Raw genomic sequence first — 10,261 nt, 5'->3', positions numbered from 1 at the left:
CATGCACGCAACACACTTAGACGATCACGAAAGATAAATAGACTGCAACACATAACTTAGGGTTCAGATATTGAAGAAACCCACTATAGACATTAGACATGTCACACACAATAATACAACATAAATGAACCCAACAATGTAACAGTTGGTTGTAAGAGAATTAACTTGAGGTAATGACGAGGTGGTTTTTGCTGGTATTAGTCACAAGATCTCAATGATGCAAAGTGATAGTATGTGTGTCTGGCCAATATAATCAGGTTTCTTCTGACTTAGAGCACCAGTGTATTACAGCATAATCATGTTGACATACGTTTTCTCATCAAATCGCCGAAGCAACAATGACTCTAGTAATGTTTGTGGTCTTCATCGACAACAATGGACAAACAGTTATTGAGTTCATAGAATTTTATACTGATGGTTGGCTAGTTTTAGACAAATCACTAGCACATCTTTGAGGAATTTTCGATTCACATGATTTTTTTTTTTTTTTTCCAAAGGAGTCACCAATTATGAAGCCACGTTAAAGGTTAAAGAATGTACATTAGTCAATGGGACGATATCTTAGTAATCGTAAATAGTGGAAATTTGGATTACTTAAAGGGACGGCTCATCAAGAACTTGTTTATGTTGGACTTGAAGATGACCATATTGTAGTCAGCTGGAAAGCAGGCAATCGGAAGTGAGTTTCACAGGCGTGCAGTTCTAAGAAAGAAGTTTTGTTCATGGAGTTTAGGTTTAGGCACAGATAAAGAGAGGGGGAAATTATTGATAGTGGTTTCAGCCAGACAAGTGTTTTTCATGAAAGTTTGGCAAGGGAGGCACCACAGATTCGAGCTCAGACGAGCACTTGCCATGAAAATAACGATAAAGCAGAGACAGGCCTGCAATGTCTTTTGTGGGAAAGAGATTGCAGGAAGAGAAAAGGACCCCCCCCCCACTAGGCCACAAAATCTATTTTGAACTGTCAAGGCAGGATAAGCTGCTACTAGCAGCTCCTAGTAGATATGACAACAGTACTCCATCCTTGGACGTACCTGGCTCTTATATATATATATAAAGAATTGGATCAACAGTGAGATATCTGCTGGAGCAGTAGAATGATCCTACTATTTTTCCAGCAACCCTGGCAACTGATTTGATGTACGTGTTCCATTTCAGATCAGGAGCAAAGGTCAGACCCAAAAGCTGGTCAAAACATGGAGCCTCCCCAAGATGAGAGCCCTTCATTTCAGTTGATGCCAGACAGGGATAGGAGCTTGGTTTTAGAGGCATTAAAATTAATCAGCTACCCCTCCCCATTGTACCACGTGTTCAAGCTCAGAGGAGAGAGAATCAGAGAGCTTGCTCAGCTACAGCCTTTGAAGTGTTCCTATAGATGGTAGTGTTGTCAGCATAAATGTCTATAAATGATCTTAGGATGTGATTTGGGAGATCATTGATGTAGATCAGGAATAGTGTTGGACCCCTGAGGGACTCCAACATTAATAGTGTGAGCTTCTGATTTCTGCCCATCAATCACTACTCTTATGAACCTATCAGAGAGAAATGATTTAATAATTGAGAAGACATTTCCACATATACCATAGCTAGAAATCTTGTGGAGTAGACCTTTATGCCATACCCTATCAAAGGCTTTTAATATGTCAAGAGCAATTGCTCTAGAAAGGAAACCTTTATTGAGGGATTCACTAATCCTATGAGATATAACTGTAAGCATATCTGCTGTAAATCTAGCAGAATGGAAACCATATGCATGTCATTAAGTCGTCTATTCTTGCTGAGATGGTTGACTATTTAACATAGATTTCAGAAGCTTACTCATGACACATAGGGGACTTATTGGCCTGTACTGAGAGGGAGATGAGCGATTACCGGAATTCTGAAATATGGGACAGACTGATGAGGTTTTCCAGGGTGTTGGGAAGCAATTCTCCTTAAGACAGCTTTGTAAGTATGAGAGCTAGGTCTGCTTGAAGCTTTTTCAGCACTATAATTGGAATGTCATCAGGGTCACTTGCTTTACTGGAATCAAAGTTTTTGATTAGCTTGGCAACATCATGCACAGATATTTGTATGCCACATAGTGTGTTTTCAGGTACATGAGGAAATATGGGGAGGGGGGTTGGCGCCCCTGACATCATAGGGTAGAATTAGCTGCAAAGAGTTTGGCTTTGCCCGATGCTGATGAGATTACTTCAGATCCATTGATGATAGTTGGGATAGAGTATACACTTCTGTTCAGGATCTTGTTTGTTATTTGTCAAAACTGGTGGGAACCAAGCCACTGCTCGGCTACTTTGGACTTAACAGACTGAGAATACAACTCTCTTGCATTCTTTATTACTCTTTTACAGTGTTGCTGACAGTCATGAAAGTGGCTTTAGTCTCAGTACATCTATTACGTTGGAAACAATGGAAAAAGTGATTTCTGTGTGCAATGGCAGCATCACATTCTGGAGAAAACCACGGTTGACTGTTAGGTTTTTGCTAGAATTTTTTGGAAGGCTTTAAAACGGTCTATCCCTACAATTAACCATTCTGTCAGGTCTGATACTATAGAGGACACATCCTTTTTAAACATGGAATGCAGAGGTAGATCTGATATAAATGTATAGAAGCTATCTCAGTCAGCCATAGAGTATAGATATATTGTATGATGGAGAGGTACGTCTGAGGACTTATTAGATCAGACCAACCTGATGTAACCCCAATCTAGTTATATGTTTATGCAAACCCAAAATGATGTTTACATCTTTTTCTATTTTTACATTCCTTTTGCGATCTTATATGTCAATCATTTTTTCCCCAATTTAATTGTTTATTCTTCTAATCATAATTGATCCAGTGACCTGCCGTCGCTTGAATCAACTAGTAATAATAATAATAATGTTTTGACCCTTGACCCTGCTTGCCATAGTTAACAGATACTACGCTATGATCACAGGCCAAATGGTCATAACATTACACTAGGAGACTTGTATACTGACCGTCAGTGTCAGATACATGGATGGGTTCATGAACAATCTGAGTCATAAGCAATGGAGAAATCATGATAGAACCTCCCCTTATCATCTGTTTTGTTTGAGTCGGCTAACCATTCCACATTGTGAACATTGAAGTCTCCACATGCAAGAATGTTAGCTAAAGGATAGGCAGACAGGATGTGGTCAATTTTCTCAGATATGCTCTTAAAGATAGTAACTCCACTGTTGTGGGGGGGGGCGATAGAGGGCAAATATAAACACAGTGGTTTAAGCAAGTGCAACCCGGAAGCACATATAGGGTAATTTAGGGTCTTCTCTAGAGATGCCCCTATCACATGGAAAATCGTCTCTAATGTTGGCACATATTTCATGCCCATGGCGATCTTGGGGGGGGGGTAGATTTTGATGTTAGAGTATTCTTTAATTACGAACTTATCTATGAGCAATTGTTGATCCAATGCCAGTTTTAGGAATAATAGGTCTGATTTGGTTTCCTGTAATTGGGTTTCAACCTTTGCAAGGTTGGAACGTAGACCCCTGATGTTGGAGAAGGAGACATCGTAGTGAGGGTCTACATTGGATGTTGGAGTTCTGGGTTTAATTATGTATTTATTCTGAAGACTTTTCATGATGGAGTTTTGAGATTTGTGGAACAGATCGACAGACTTGATTAGAACAAGGCAGAAAGGGAAAGTAAGTGAGAAAAAGAAACAAGGAGATCTTTTTTTTTTTGTAGACCATGATAAGATAAAGCTGTAACAATTACCCACTAATATGGCATCGAGAGACCCCACCAGAAGCTACAGCATGGTCCAGAATCCATTCACCAAATGGCAATACAGCAGCCCTAGTACTTTGCACCTGCTGATAGGACGGCCTCCTTAGAGCTTAATCCAAGGTTCGGTTCCCTGACGATCAGGCAGATAACGTTAACCCAGATAAAGTATTTACCTCCATCACCTTCATTATGGTTACAAGTATAGACATAGAAACAGAAAACTTTCCACATCTCAAGCGACTGCTCACACAAAAATGCTACCGACCTAGAATACAGCTTTTGCTTCTCCCTTTGTCAGAAAAATCACTCATTCTAAATGAGGACCGAGGGAAAAATTAGGAGAAGCGAGAGTTACAGGAGCTGCTGATAATGCATCCACAATGCATTGTCTACTCTTCATTAAAAAAAATAATAAAATAAGTATTTTGCCTATCCATGCAGATCAGATATTGATGATCAGAAGAAGATGAAACAACTCGACCTATTGTGTCCTTCATATTTAACATGCAACAAAAGGGCATAAGATAGATTCATACCTTTTTATAGAGTACTAGCATTTCAGCCCGGCGTTGCCCGGGTGTTTGGAGATGTATGTTGAGCAAAAAAAAAAAAAAAAAAAAAAAAAAAATGGTGAATTTTTTTTTAATTGTGACTCCTATTATGACCCCTTAACATTTATTGTTTTGGGTTCAAATCAAGTTAGATCCATGTCCAAGGAACTTATATCTAAATCTAAAATTTCAGCTGATAGTTTCCAGCTATACCATAGCTTGGTGGAGGAGTTTGATAGAGTTCTCAAAGATCAAATTGTTGAACTTGGACCCCTTCACAGCTAAATTTCTGGCCGAAAACGGATTACAAAGATTTTCCCAAATCTCAGTACCTTATATATATATATATATATATATATATATATATATCTGTACACTGAAAATTGACAGAGTTATTGTATAGGAAAATGTACATAGACACACACACACACACACGTTCACTTTTATATATATAATAGATTAATGAAACTGATACGAACACGCCATGCCGACTCCGCAGCCGACACTGAACCACTTCACCATTGCCAATGCCAGACAGTCTAGAATTATGAAAATTAAATGCGTAGTAGTTTTGTGTTTGCTATTTCTTCTTCTTTGTGGTGACACTTTTACGAATTCCCTTGGAACATATCACTTTATGTCTAGACATATTCTCTTTCCATCTCCAGCCTCCAAATAACAGATGAGAAAGATAAATGTGTAGTTAGCAAATGTTGGCATGTCGCATACATGACCTCATTAGCATATCAAAATAGAGAGAGAGGATGACTGGATGGGGTGATATATATATATATATATATATATATATAAGAGATTGATGAGTTATTAGTTCGGTTTGGTTTGTTTTACGGTACATCAACTTAAGTGGGTCATTTATGTCGACAGTATAATAAATTTATGCTCTCTTGGCGATCACACATATTAACTTACTCAAGCCAGTGCTTGTTGTCTACGTCATGACATGTCCTAGGAAATAGATAATGTAAGTTAGGTGGGCGAATGCAGCAAACTGGCCCAAAAGGAATACAAAAACAGGCATGACCAAGTGGGGAGGGCGGTGCACTGGGAATTGTGCAAACGACTGCATTTTGAGTGTACAGACAAATGGTACAAGCATAAACCCGCAACAGCACTCGAAAACGAGAACCACAAAATCCTATGGGACATGGACATACAGATGGACAAACCCATCTAAGCCAGAAGACCAGATGTAATAATTAACAAGAAAGAAAAATCCTGTCAAATCGTAGACTTTGCTGTCCCAGCTGACCACAAGGCGAGTATGAAAGGAGAAACGAAGCAAATACACAGAGCTAGCCAGAAAGTTAAAAGGGATTTGGATGATGAAGAAAATCAAAATAGTACCGATAATAGTAGGAGCACTAGGAACAATTCTGGAAAACTTCGAAAAAATAATGTCAGAAATTGGAATCAGAGGAATAACTGTAAAAGTACAACGACTAACGATAATGAAAACGACTGAACTATTAAGGAAAACCCTTGAATGCGGAGAATAATACAAGATAATATAACGAATAAGCGTTACAGGGAATGAAGAACACCGAAGCTGCATATCTACAAGTTCTACACCCCCATCATGCATCCCCCCCATTGTTTCATCACCATTCCTCCCAATAGAAAAGTGATACCAAAGAGCCGAGAAGGGTCAAGAAGGACTGAAAGACCGAGGAGAGAGTGTTGACCAGACCTCGGCTGGACAAGCGCAAAGAGAACTAGGACCTTGAGGAGACTGAGTGCCATTCAAATTCCAGTATAAACCAATCGCCATTGCCAGCGAGAAATCAATGGTAAGAGGCTGTTGCGATGATGCAAATTTATTTGCAAATGCTATCGAAGGAGGTGGAGAGAGCTGGACGTCTGGGGAGACTTGTTGTCACTCAGCTTCCAGAGAACACCACAGGTTTCCAATCAGATCATTTGTTGACTTGTGTGAAAGCTCCATGTGAGCCAATAATAACAAAAATAATAATAATAACAATAATGATAATAACAAAATAATAACAAAAATAATAACAAAAATGACACAAATTAAAAAAATAATAATAAAGAAAAAATCGAAAATTATAGGCATTACAAATCACACCTTCTCAACCGTTTACACACTTTCCCTAAAATCAATATTAACATCAAATATCTTAGTTTTTAGTATCTTTAATTTATAATTTGGTTCATATTTCACTATATTTCAGTACTAGAGCTATTTATATATATGAGAATCTGTGAGGACACATTCAAACTATATACTCAACGAATGTTTCATCTACATACTTGAAATTTGGTATATAGAGTATTCAGATGTGGAAACTTTTTCATCGATTTTCATCGATTTCAAAGGGTTGCTACAATGTTAAAATCGAACAATTGCTATTTGATGGTCAGAGTTTTATCTGTTTGTAAACTGTTTTACGAGGTGTGAAAACGTTGTGACGATAACAACCAAGATGAGGAAGTCAATTCGACAATCTCAATCTCAATCAGTGTGAAAACACCTTTGAAAGATCTTATTAAGCTGGTTTAATGGTTAACGTACTTGATTCAAGGAGTGAACTGTTTAGAAAAAAAAACAAAAAAAAAACATAATACTCGCATGCACACGTCTTAGTTTCGTTTTTTTTTTTTTTTTACTTAATTTTTTTTAAAGGAATTTAAAGTTATGTTTAATACCGGACCATGTTGCACACATCTAGTTATCTATATATTAATACGTTTAGTTACTCTGACCATTAACGTGCTGCTTTATCTTAGAATGAAAATGGGATGTTTAAATTCAGCAGAAAAAAATTTGGCGCCATAATTTACCCATTGGAGCAAAACAAAATTACTGTTACTTTTCTACTTAGATGGATAAGTTTCGGTGTTTTAACTTATTTTAAAGTGTTTTTTTTTCTACCAAAGAAATATAGTTTAATACGATCAAGTTAAAAAGACTGATTCAAAAATAAGTATAGAGAATGTAACTATGATCAAAGATAAGAATAAATTACGTACCTAACTAGATGGATACATTTTGCGTTTTAACATGTTTAAGTGTGCTTTTTTTCTTATGAATAAATTTAATTAGCCGGTAGTGTTTGAATATACGGGTAAGTAGCAGGTTTAGTAATTTAGAATTGCTTTAAGACTTCACTGCTCACTCATTTTGTATTATTAATTATGTAAGGAGGTGAGCGGCGTTTTTATGACATCGCTTCAGCAACTATTGTCGCTACTAATCTGAAAAGCAGAGAGAATAAAAACATGAAAAAGAGATAATTGGAGGCATTTTATTGAAAGCAGACGAGTGCCGTACATTGTTATTACATATGTGTTTATGGGGGCAACAACATAAGACTGAAATTAAGTACAAGTAAGAAAACTGATTAAAACATGAATATAGGGCATATAACTATGACCAAAGGCAAGAATAAATTACTTTTTTACTTAAATAGATGAGTTTTTTGTGTTTTAACATATTTTAACTTGTTTTACTTTGAAATAAATGTAGTTTTCTCCCCTCGAGATAAAAACACTGATGAAAACATAAATAGACACAAACATAACTATGACCAAAGGCAAGAATAAATTACTTTTTTACTTAAATGGATTAGTAGTTTTGTTTTAACATGTTTTAACGTGTGTTTTTTTTTGCAAATAAATGTAGTTTAACCATGACAAGTTACAAAGCACTGATAAAAGCATAAATATACAGCACATAATTATGACCAAAGGCAAGAACATAATGATTTTCTACTTAAGTGGATGATTTTCTTTGTGTTTTAACTTAACGTAACCCATTTTCTTACAAACAAATGTAGTTTATCCTGCAGAGTCAAAAAAAGAAAAAAAAAACAAAAAAAAAAACGAAAGACCGATAAAAACATGAATATATAACACATATTAATAATTATGACCAAAGGTAAGAATAATTTTTTTTTATATAAATGGATAAGTATTTTTAAACATATTTTAACGTATTTTTTGTCTTTTACAAATAAATGTAGTTTAACCTTTTCAATTTAAAAAGACTGATTAAAACATAATTATACAACACGAAACTATGACAAAAAAGCAACAGCAAAATGCTTTTCTGCTTAAATAGATGAGTTTCTTTGTGTTTTAAGTTAATGGAACGTGTGTCTGTTGTTTTTTTTTTTTTTTTTTTTTTTACAAACAAATAAATAATTTTTAATTTTTTCTTTTTTTTTTACAAATAAATAATAAATGTAGTTTATACTGCCGAATCAAAAAGACTAATAAAAACATAAATATACAACACATAACTATGACCAAAAGGCAAAAATAAATCACTTTTTCTACTTAGATGAATAAGGTTTTGTATTTTAATATTAATGTTTTTTCTCTTAAATAAATGCACTTTAGCTTCTTAGAATAAAACCACTGATGAAAACATTTATATTCAAAACTGTTACACTACTATCCCTTGTTAAGGACATGCTTTAGTCCCTTTCCTTTTGAAAAAGAGATGAGTTTCTCGAAATATTAAGACCTTCACCATCCCAGTTATATCAAACAGTAAGTTCATATTTACGGATTTGTATTATGATTATCTTGAAAAATAAAAGGATATACGACGTTAAATATATATATCAAAAGTGAAAATGTGTGTGTGTGTGTGTGTCTGTCTGTCTGTCTGTGTACATTTACCTACCAAATAACTATCAATTTTCGGTCTATAGACTCGAAATTTGACATACGAAGTCTTTTTGATCTGGTTTCGGCCAGAAATTTTGCTGTTAAGGGGTAAAATTTCAACGATTTGACCTTTGAGAACTGTACCAAACTCCTCCGCTAATTTTGGGTCTAAAATTTGAAATTTTAGATATAGGTTACTTGGACGTGGATCTAAATGTATAATTTGATTTGAGCTCAAAACAGTAAATTTCAAGTGGTCAAAATTAGAGTTAAAGTTTTAAAAAATTTGATTTCTGCAATCTCTAACAAATAACGCAGCCACTTTTTGGTCTAAATATTGAAATTTTACATAAAGTGTATTCAGACATAGGGCAAGCTTTCTAATGGTTTTTTTTAAATGTCTCTAGCAAACTATTAAGCCAATTTTGGGTCTAAACATTTGAAATTTTACATAAAGGGTATTCAGACTTCCAGCAAGCTTTTTAATCATTTTTGGCTGGCAAGAGGTCAATGTTTACAGAGTTGACCTTTGCAGACTCTACCAAACTCCTCCGCCAATTTTGGGTCTCAACACTTGAAATTTTAAATGTAGGTTTCTTGGACATGGGTCAAACATTTTAATTTGATTTAAGCCCCCCCAAAATTTTTTTAGGGGTTAAAATTAGGGTCAAATTTAACAAAAAATTTACGTCTGTGGTCTCTACCAACTTTATTCAATGCTAATTAAGGAAGCTTATTATATAGAAAGGCATTACCGTACATATGCACACAAAGTTATGAACACTAAATAGGGCCCGAGCAAAGATGGGCGAAACTGCTAGTATAATAACAAAAACAAATAAAACTTTTGTCTATTTTTATTTATATGTCACACCAATGCAACAGCCGGTTCCCTGCATTGCTATAGCCTTCTTATACTCTTCTATATCTATTTATCAGCAATGCTTTAAGCAAACTATCTTCCTCATTATATATATATATATATATATATATATATATATATATATATATATATATATATATACACACACTCCTATAATTTTTTTTGTATCGATATTCATATTAAAAATCCTTTTTTCTATTTAATTTAAAAAGAAAATACAACTTTGTTATATATGGGTCGTGGACTTGCATTCATCTGCAAAAGAGCTAGCTAATTTGCATATTCTTTTAAACATTAATTTTAATTAATTCCCTATTAGTTTTTTTGATTTCTTATGGGATGATAATCTTAAGTTAACAATTACGTGTAATTATATTCCTGCAGATATTCTACAGGATTTATACTTGCATAA

This window comes from Euprymna scolopes, chromosome 1 (genome assembly GCF_053919585.1).
Source record: "Euprymna scolopes isolate OS-2025 chromosome 1, ASM5391958v1, whole genome shotgun sequence".
In the NCBI taxonomy this organism is placed as follows: domain Eukaryota; kingdom Metazoa; phylum Mollusca; class Cephalopoda; order Sepiida; family Sepiolidae; genus Euprymna; species Euprymna scolopes.
The sequence above is the reverse complement of the archived record's forward strand: the minus strand, read 5'-3'. Positions refer to the sequence as shown.